We start from the raw sequence: 10475 nt of genomic DNA on the forward strand, positions 1-10475 counted from the left end.
CTACGTTAAACTCACCTATCTGATATCAGAGAATAGAAAGAGGTAAAGCAGGTTTACAACATACTTTATTACACTGTAGCTCTCAAGTAACTTAGTACCCTTGCGGTCAGAACACTCCTTCCAGGCGGGTCATTTGAACAGAAGCATTGAAAGATAATGTTTATTAGTGCCTAACTGCTTAAAAGTTATAACTTGAAATATTATGTTTGAGCATTGGAAATTAGATAAAATGAGTTTAAACTGGACAAATTTACAAAAGTTTTCTGGAAATATGAACTTTTAAACATGATTCAGTTAAAATGGAGGGAACTACATGTATATAACCATTTCTAACAGTAAGTACAAATGTATTTTTATTTTTTAACACTTATTATGTTAGTTTTTTCAAACTTTCTTTCCAAGTATACACTGTTTCAGTGATTGTATTTCTACATACATGTAACTTTTCAATATTAGATAGATAGTAAAGAAAATCTTTTTCATTTTTAAATAATGGCAGGAAATTTTAAATCAGACATTATAATTTTCCATTCAAAATATTGGTCATTGAAACAGATTCCATATCAAGCAATGAATTTCCAAATTCACATTTGATAAAATTCATAATATGCCTTAATTGTAATTTCTTGTTACTCATGTACATATGTTTATTTTTTCAACATATTAGGTTGCAAACTTTCAAGTCTTGGAGTCACATGAGATGTTTCAACTCAAAGGATGTCAGATGAGGGAAAAGTGATAAATGTACTGTTGAACAGAACTATCCTGGTAATAATTTAGTTTGTTTTGTTGAAAAAAGTTGAAGTAACAAATAAAATTGTTTTCATATAAATGCATGCTTTTTTCAAAATTCTGAACAAAATGTTGTTCTTCATGTTTAATGCATATATTATTGTTATACTGACCCTCAAACTTTCAGTGGTAATTAAGTACTTGTGAAGGATTGAGTAATTTAAACTTCCATTACATACAGTTGTCATTATATAGATATAGGAAAAGCAGGGACATAATTGACACAAGTTTATCATAATGTTGTTTTTGACCAAAAATAAATTATTTTCATCGAAGCATGTTTACTTGATAACTCTGTGCTGATATTCTGAAAAAATCATTTAATTGAAAGTTTTCCATCTTAACTTTTTCACCCTTTCATGTTTTTTATCAATCATGTTTAAACAATACTAATTATATTGACATTGTGCATATAACACAAGTACATGTATTTATATACAATTAATTCATATTTTTCAGTATCCATCGGAGAGGTCACACCACAAGTCAAGAAGATGTTGCATCATGTGAAGTGAAGGATATATACACTGAACAAAAGTTCTAACCGATCACCCTGAGTTTTCGCTCATATATGAAAAAGAATAATACCAATTGATCCGACTTTTATTTTATTTCGAAGAGAATGAACACATTGAGAATAATAAAATTATATCATTTTCTATTTAAATAATGCTTTATCGATATTTAAAAAAGTATGTTTATGAACAGCCACTCACCTTTCTGATAAGAGGCTCCAGCATTCAAAATTCTAACTGCTACGACACGATCCTGCATCGACATTCGTGTCATGTTTTATGTTTTTTCACTTATCAAGTTAACAAGGATTTATGCAATGTAAAATTTAATACTCACCACGCTCTGCACGAACATTTCGTGCCAAAATGTGTAAACCGCGCCCTGTCTCCCGCGTGAGTGCACGGAACCGTATTAGATTATTTTTCTTTCCACAAATCGGTAGAAAATGTCAAAAAATCACCTCTGCAAAATTTTATAAGGATCTATTGACCGTTATAAAATATATAAACTTTAAAAAGTGATCGGTTAGAACTTTTGTTAAGTGTACATGTGTCCTAGATGGATGTTAAATTACATTTGTTTGAATAAAACACTCTGACTTAGAAATAATTGTGAAATGTGCAAATTAATATAAGTTTTTGAATTCTTGACAACTAGAGTGTTTTTTTTTTGATATGCTAATAAAAACACAAATGCAAATTAAAAGGTAATTTGATTTTAGTATGCAACCATCATTTCAGTAGTCCCAAAATGTTCCAGAGTGAATTCCATAGTAATTCCAGAATGTTCCAGAGTGAATTCCATAGTAATTCCAGAATTATTTCAAGGCTAAATGGTATCTTACTCCAGATCCTATTAACTGTGGAACTTTTTCCAGAGCGACTCCGGAACATTTTCCAGAGTAACTCTGGAACTTTTTTTCCAGAGTATTATGTCATTTTAGCAGACCAATTTCCAGAGTTGCTTTGAAAACTCTGGAACATTTTCATGGACAACTCTGGAAAAGTTTCATGAAAAAAGCTCTGGAAATTCATGGAGAAAGTACATGAAAATTCGCGATTTTTTTTTTCAGTTTTCTTTGAACAACTCCGGAAAACTAGTCCGAATTATCCAGAGTTGGCAATTTCCATGAAAATTCCGGAAGTTTTCATGGAAATTCATGGAAAATGTACGGACGGGTGTTATAAATATAGTGTGTGTATTAAATGGATAGCCTTAAACGTAAAGGTAAATTGTATTTTTGGCTGAATAATTGTGGATAACCACCAAGTATTTCCTTGTTATGCTTCTATAATCAAAGTACATATGTACTGATGGGCTGGCTATCTGTCACTTTAAAAGGTCCTGTATCTAAATTTTTTAATTTCATTTTTAATGATTTTATATCATAAATCTGATGCTCAAATGAAGATTTATCAATATTAGCAATAGTTGCAAAGTTATTACCGAATTCTCACTTCATGTAAATAAAGGGAGGCAATTATAAAAATATATTTTATAAAGTCTAAGCCAAAGTTTAAATAACAAATGGATGCATGGGTTTCAATGATTACTTAATATAATGAAAATAAACATTTGCAGTACGTACAAATGCAACATAATCTTGGATGTTTGGAAATTGTTTTAAAAGAATAATTTTATACATATATAAAATTTCACTTAAATGTTGTTTACATTCCTAATAACAACATACATGATCTTTATACATCTAATCTAACACTATTTTAGCCCTAAACTCATGACACACATCTTGAACGTGTAGAGGAATACTTATTGTCATTAACAAGAGTGCCGACATCAACCTCCTGTCGAAAAAATGATGTACGTATGCACCATCTGCGATTTCTAGGCCGACTTCCGTAAATCAATTTTTCGCCCGTCTCGAAGCAATGATTTTCTCCTAGACCCTAATTTAATCAAGTCAAGAGCTAATATAAAACCTTATTAAATAACTATACGTTATTAGTCCCATAAAAAAAGCACCTGCCACGTTCAATAACACGATGGCCTGCCTTAAAACAGGGCCAATATCTATATCACTTATCCGGCCCCGGGCCGAAAAGTGATATAAAGGCCGCATTTGAAGTAATTTGATTGGCTAATAAAGCAGGGCCAAAAATGATATAGATATCAGCAAGAAACTGGGAAATGGCAGCGATTTTGTTTTAACTCGGTCTATGTGTTGACACCGACAGGTTTCATAAATGAAACAAATTATTCTCAGTTTCTAAACAATCACAGTCTTATATTTTGTTGTACATGTACAATATAAGTTACAAAATGTAGGTTTTCCATACAAACTGATAAAATGTAGTAAACTGTTATTTTTACAGTTGTTCTTTGTTATAATTTGAATATGTTAGAATTAAAATAAGAAGAAATATCCGAGAATTAAATGTGAAATATTATAAGTACATTTAGTTATTTAATAAAAGATTGTTGTCAATCAAAACGCATATGACATTATATTTATGAAATATACCCCATGAGAGCACAAAACCCATGCATGTGCATACTACACAGAATTCTAATATTCTAGGGAATTTGAGGTACAAAAAGGATTTTCAAAATTTATTAAACAAATATTTTTATTCAATATAATACCTGCCCACAATTTCCGTCTAAATCGAAACTGACCCTCAAGAAACCTGTACCCAATCGGATGCCCCTCCAAACACCAACATAACTCGTAATAATCCTTATCAGGAAAGCGCAGATATTTTACGATCAGATCGAACACATGTGTCATGATGGCATCGGCGTTTGTTCGTGACAGTCAGTAACGTTCTCGTTATAACGGTAAATTGAACAGCTACAGTGAATTAATATGGCGGAAGAACAATGGTAAGATTGGACAGAAATTGTAAATTAGGAAAAGAATTTCATGTTGCAAGCTTCTAGCAAAATGGAATATATAAACGTATGATTGATTCGAAAGTGTGTTATAAAAGCTTTCAGCCATCTACACAATCGAACCAAAATAGATACTATATACTTCAACACTTAATATACTTTCTTAAGTTGTCTTGTTAATTGTCCGCCCTCAAATCTCAATACGGATCAGATTGCATTTAACTCTAGGGATTGCTGTTTTGATCTGGGTACGGCCTGATTTCTCATTATCAATAGACCCCAGACAGAGATTAAAATTGTCATTCGCGTCTTACAAATATATAAAGATGTTTGTTACTAGCAAAGAAACTTGGAGTCACTGGTACATAATCCACGACAGCAAGGTAGGTGCTACAACCGCTGAAATTCGAAAAAAAAAATTACAAATAATGACATCAGAAAACTTAATAGAGTCTTTATTCTTAACCATGTATTTTTGTGCAGATAGACACCAGTGATGTACCTCTTATTGACTGCAGCAAGATGCGTCATATCTGGGTCTAGCAGAGCGAATATATTGGTTGTCTTCGGGATATTCAGGTGTCAGACTACTTACAGGTCAACATTGGGAGATTGAGGATCCTTCCTACTATACATGACCAGATTCATGCTACGTAAAATCACGCTATAAACGTAAATTATCTGAACTTTCTTCATCCGAGAGTTTAAAATATTTATTTAAGTAAACCCGATTAGATAATTTATCAAGTGCCAACTCTGTATGTGATACTATTAATAACATGGCTGTTTCACAATTATACGATTTTATAAAGTAGTCGCAGTTGATATTGAAACCATTTGTGCATTCTTTTACAATACATATAGTTTCATTTGTTTTGTCTGTTGCTAGTTTCTGTCTTGTTTATCGATGTGCTTCTGTTTGTTTGATTCTTCCTTTCTGCTTGAGGATCAGATTCACCATAATGTGATTCATTGTTTTAAACGAATCTTGTCCTGTCTGGCGTCCTTATTAATGAACACAGATGTTCAAATAGATAACAAAGGTATAGAAATTTAAAAATAATACAACATTATCCATTAAAAAGTTGTCTTTTGAATCATCTTTTAAATTATCAAATCAGCATCTATAAAAACGATGCAGATATTAAACAGTAAAAAGCATAACCAATGGTTTATCAACACAATATCGATTGCAATCACAAAAAAATGATATGTATACAACTGTGACGAAACTGATGATGTTGATAGTTGTCACTTTAGTTTCGGTCGCATGGTTTAACTACCTTCTCTGATCGAATTCCCATATTCTTCGTCAAGATTTACTTAGTTTACAAACAGATTGTCCATACATTCAAGGGAAGACTTGCTCGGACACTGCTTGCGGACAGGAATATTCTAGTGTTATTAAACCATTTTAACGCATGCGCATTTAAAGCTGCAAAAAATGAAATATTTGAATACAATTTCGATTTAATCTCATGTTTCTGATTATGTTTGTCCTTATTGTGAATGAGGACTACCCGTCAATCCAATATATTTAAGAAAGTGGCCAGAAGCCTGGCAGTTCAATATTCTATATATCATATCTGAATATTGATATTGACTTCTCCCGCAGAAGTTCAGCACATCACACACAAATTTCTGAAAAGAGCTTGTATCGTGAATATGGAAATTGTCTCCATGGTGTTTCTTCTGTGTACTTTTTGGAACTTTCAGTAAAATATAAGAAAACAATCTTGCATAGTCTAGTACAGGCGATTTTGGATAATAATAGATTGTCAAGTATTTCGTCCACCGTTGGCTCATATTTTTCCTCATTTGGTGGGGCACTAAGTGATCTTAAACATAACAATATCAATATCCTATCATGCTCCCCTAACACATTTTTAATCCATCACTTAGTGTTTATAATACCACGATCGTAACAACACTGACTTGTTATCCCAGCCTCTTTATCGAAGATAAATTTCAGTATTTTAGTTGCCTTGTGAGTAAAGTGATCGTATGGTTTGGGAAGAAATAATATTTTTCTTTTTTATAAAATGGATTCGTATCTTCCAGAAGTGCCATTGTAACACTATTCTGATACGCATAGCAGATGGCTTTTGTTCCCGTTAGTCCTTTTCCGGTGTATTCGAAAACGATGTTGAACACAATCCTCGGTTTGAAAGTTTCCTAGGCAAATATGATTGCTCTTTGTTAGCTTCTTTTATTCTTCCGTGTACTTTCTGAAACGGAACGGATGAAATATGTTTCAAGTGACATAAAAAATTGAATTGAAATACACTAGGCAAAAAAATGAAAGAGACTCGTTAATACTTGGCAATGTATGAAAGAAAAATTGTCAAAGCGATTTATAGTCATTACATAAGTAAATATTTTATAAAATGATTTTTGTTTTTTTGATAGTTAAATTTGATGAACTATCAGAAGACCCGTGTGGTTTCGTTATATTCCGTTATGATATCAACTATCGTTATCTTTGTCTACTTTTTTTGTGCAAGTTAACTCATTTAAGACGAATTACATCAAAACCACCCGTTAACGATTTGGAGGAAATTATCTTAGTCGCTTACAGTTTTCTAAACAGTACTTTGAAAAAGTACAAATTTTGTTAAACGAAAATCGTAACTTTTTGACGTGCGTCATTTAGCAAGACTTCGATATCTTAAACAATTATTAAAAAAGACGTAATTTCGTAAATATTGCCCAAATGGTAGAAAAATACAAATCATTTCCACAAACTGCAATTAATGCGTAATGTGAGTTTCATAATGAAGTCATTTGCAAGGTTTTGCGACAATACTCGTATATTGGAAATTTCCTCCTTGTTCACAATACACTTAGTTAAAGATTTAATACAAAAAAAAAAACACTTTCGGATTTGCTAATATATGATGACAAGAACATAACTATTATATTATGAAGATTTACAAAAGATTATCAGTGCGACCAAACATAATAAAGTGGTGTAATCATGTTTACATGTTAAACATATCTTACTGACTTAACTCAAAATTAATCGGTCCGTTTTAAACGTTTGTGTCTGTATTTAAGAGAGTACTAATTAAAAAACATTCAAAGCAATGTAACAAAATAATAAACTGTCAATAACAAAATTATCAATACAACAAACATTTAGGTTCACACGTCCTTGTATTTAGTGGAATATTGTCATCCATGCTTATACTGGCATTCAGAGAGTCTGAAAATTCATAATAAACATATCATAATAGACATTATAATGACATGACCATCCAAGTGTTCATTGTTTACAGTTTAAATTAAAAAAATAATACTTGACATTTTATAATAATTATGTTTACAAAATAATCAATAATCCACGTGACTATAAATGAAAATTTCTATAAGTATCATTCACAATTTTGTAAAGGGCCAGTCATAAAGGGCCAGTCTTTTTTCATATTTTAGGTAGATTCTATATTGTATCATACACATTTTTCATTATCATGTATTGGTCATTCCCTGTTTTTATAGTATAATGCATATTTCAAAATCATTCAAACAGTTTACCTCCTTTGCTTCCACGTTGAGATCGGCGGTATTTGATTCGTAAGTACATCAACCACTGTACAACTAGTTAAAAAAAAACAGGTACAACTCTTTTCACACAGTAAAATGTACATATTCTATAAACAATTAACTAAGCATTTTCACCAGCACAGCGGATTTGTAAGGAAAATAAGTAAAGATTATATTATGACAAAGGCATTAAAAGTCAAAACAAAATTTATTGTCTAGATATCTTCAATATTTATAGATTATTCAAAATATGATAACCTGTCATACACTGTAGTAATAAATAAAGATAAAAAGTAGCTAACCAAATATAATACTGAAGCAAATAGCCGCTATTACGACAACACAAATTATTCCAAATATCACAAACGTCCCGAAACGAATATATATTTTAATGATCCACTGGAATTGTTGGTACATTATTTGAGAGGTAACTGAAACAAATCAAGATAACAAAGTACAAAAACAAGCATGAGCAAATATTTTCGTACAAGGTTAGTTTTAAAGACACATTTTGCCTCAAAATGTTCTCTTTAGAAGGGACTTAAATGCGTTTAGCATTAAATAGCTCTGAATGACTGGGAACTAGTTTGGCATTTGACATAATTTGACATAAAAGAAGCATAATGAATAACAATGGTATATTAACTTCCATACAAAATACTAAAGCACAATACTAATTGCCAAAACGCAACAGAAGTAATTGAAGGTTAAAATGTATGTTTATAAGTACCATTTCCAAATTTGATTAAATGAAAATACCATAGTTCTAGCAAATGAAATTAATATCACATTTTCTTGGGCATGAGAATGATAATGACCAAATGAATGACTAAGTTTGCAAACAAAATTCATTAAACATTATTATTGTTTCACAAAATTACGTTATTGATAAAATATTATTCAACTCCCTTGCCTTTTGAACAATTGACGCTAACTTGCTGGTACGTCAGGCAATATTTATATTGAACACTGGAAAGAAACTAGAAAAAATGATGATAACAAGTGTTTAACACTAGAACAGAACGTACAAAACAAAAATAAAATCTGCAAAACGATTCTTTCATTTCTTGAATAGGCTTGTGTTTCTCCAATTTTTGGACACCAGAATACAATTCATAAACCTTAGGTCACGTTGCTGACAAAATATGTCATTAATCAATCTATGTGAAACTTTTTGAGTGATGGCTGCTGTAAATGAAAATTATTGAACATGCAACGTGTCATTATTGTGTGGCATGATTGTTGTCAGTACAAATATAGTGTTACTGTATTTTTTATAATAATATTTTCGAGCTCTGAATCATAAAATGCACAAAATACAAAAAGCAAACAACAAGTGTTTCTTTAAGAGCTGTAGGTGGAAAAGACAAAGTAAAGAAGAATTATGAATAAAAATATATCATATTTTATTTATGTGTTTTTTCTTCTATTAATCTATGTATTTGTGATCCATCGTTTGTATATCTGTTTATGGTTTACTTCAATCTCTCGGTTTATGATAAAATATTAATCTTTCTGTTTATGATACAACATTTGTATGTCTGTTGATAGTAGAATATCCACCTTTTTGTGTCTGATAAAACATTCATATGTCTGTTAATGATAAAATATCCGTGTTTCTGCTGATTATAAAACATTTTATGATAAAACACTCATCTGCCGGCTTTATTTTTATAAAACATTCATATGTCTGTTAACGATAAAACATTTGTGTGTCTGTTTAAAATGAAATATTAACAAGTCTTCTTTTGGTTAATCATTCGTCGTTCTGATGATGAAACAATGACAATAAAGAGAAACCAAATATCACATGCTAACTAGATTCGTTAACGCATTCTGTTACTCTTTTTAATTCTTATTTCCTTGCGAGGAAACACTCGAAAACATTTCATGCGTTGATTTATATTCAAGAAAATTGTGCGAACCACAGGTGTAAATGTCCATACCACAATAATAAACATGATATTTATTTGATCGATATTTCATTTTATGGGAAGCTTTGCTTTGTTTGTCTTCATTTGTGATAAAAATTATACTATATGAAATGAGTTAAAGGTTACAATGTTTTAAAAGTCATCAAAACCTTTGTTATAGTCTTGACACAACTTACATTATATACAATGTAATGAGCTTTGATGTGCAATGTTGAAGTAAACATTCTATTGAATATGTTGTTTTTTTTTGCCAAGACTTTTAGTGCTTAACAATCGAATATCAAAACATTGCAACAAGATACGTGTATGAAGTTGGAGTAGCACGAAGGCATTAAGACATAATTTTATTTCGTGTAAAGAAAATGAGAGTGAAATGTAATAAAAGTATGAGATACAGTTCGTGTCATTATACTATGACATTATAACAATGTAGTAATAAGACATAAGCTATTTACTATTACATGTGAATGTAAATCGCATGCATGATGTGCGTGGTAAAGTCATACTGTATACGGTGGTTTGTGACAAACTCGCACGTGTCTTACGTTTAGTATAAATTAAGGTTCAAGAAAGGACTATATTTATTTCACCATTCGTAGTCATATAATGTAATTTCGAGATATCAATTCATTGCTGCATACTATTTCTGTTTCATGAATGTTTTCAAAATGATTTTGAAATGCCGATGATACGTTATGTGTACATTATGTGTACACATTTTTAAACTTATAAAACAATTTGCTTAAAGGAACTAAATCGAGGTCCAAAGGCTTGTTATAAAAAAGAATTTATAATATATATCAGCTTAGGCACTTAAACCAAAAAACAGTATTATAG

At 30.8% G+C, this 10475-nt stretch overlaps 1 long non-coding RNA gene across 1 annotated transcript; it reads left to right on the forward strand.

The window, feature by feature from the left end:
• Positions 1-267: 267 nt before the first annotated feature.
• Positions 268-1315, forward strand: LOC132750247 (uncharacterized). Its single transcript, XR_009628519.1, has 3 exons — positions 268-335; positions 668-768; positions 1252-1315. It is a non-coding gene; the product is annotated as an uncharacterized LOC132750247 (long non-coding RNA).
• Positions 1316-10475: the final 9160 nt, after the last annotated feature.

Source organism: Ruditapes philippinarum, unplaced genomic scaffold (genome assembly GCF_026571515.1).
Source record: "Ruditapes philippinarum isolate M1 unplaced genomic scaffold, ASM2657151v2 ctg5742_1_1_1_1, whole genome shotgun sequence".
NCBI lineage: Eukaryota > Metazoa > Mollusca > Bivalvia > Venerida > Veneridae > Ruditapes > Ruditapes philippinarum.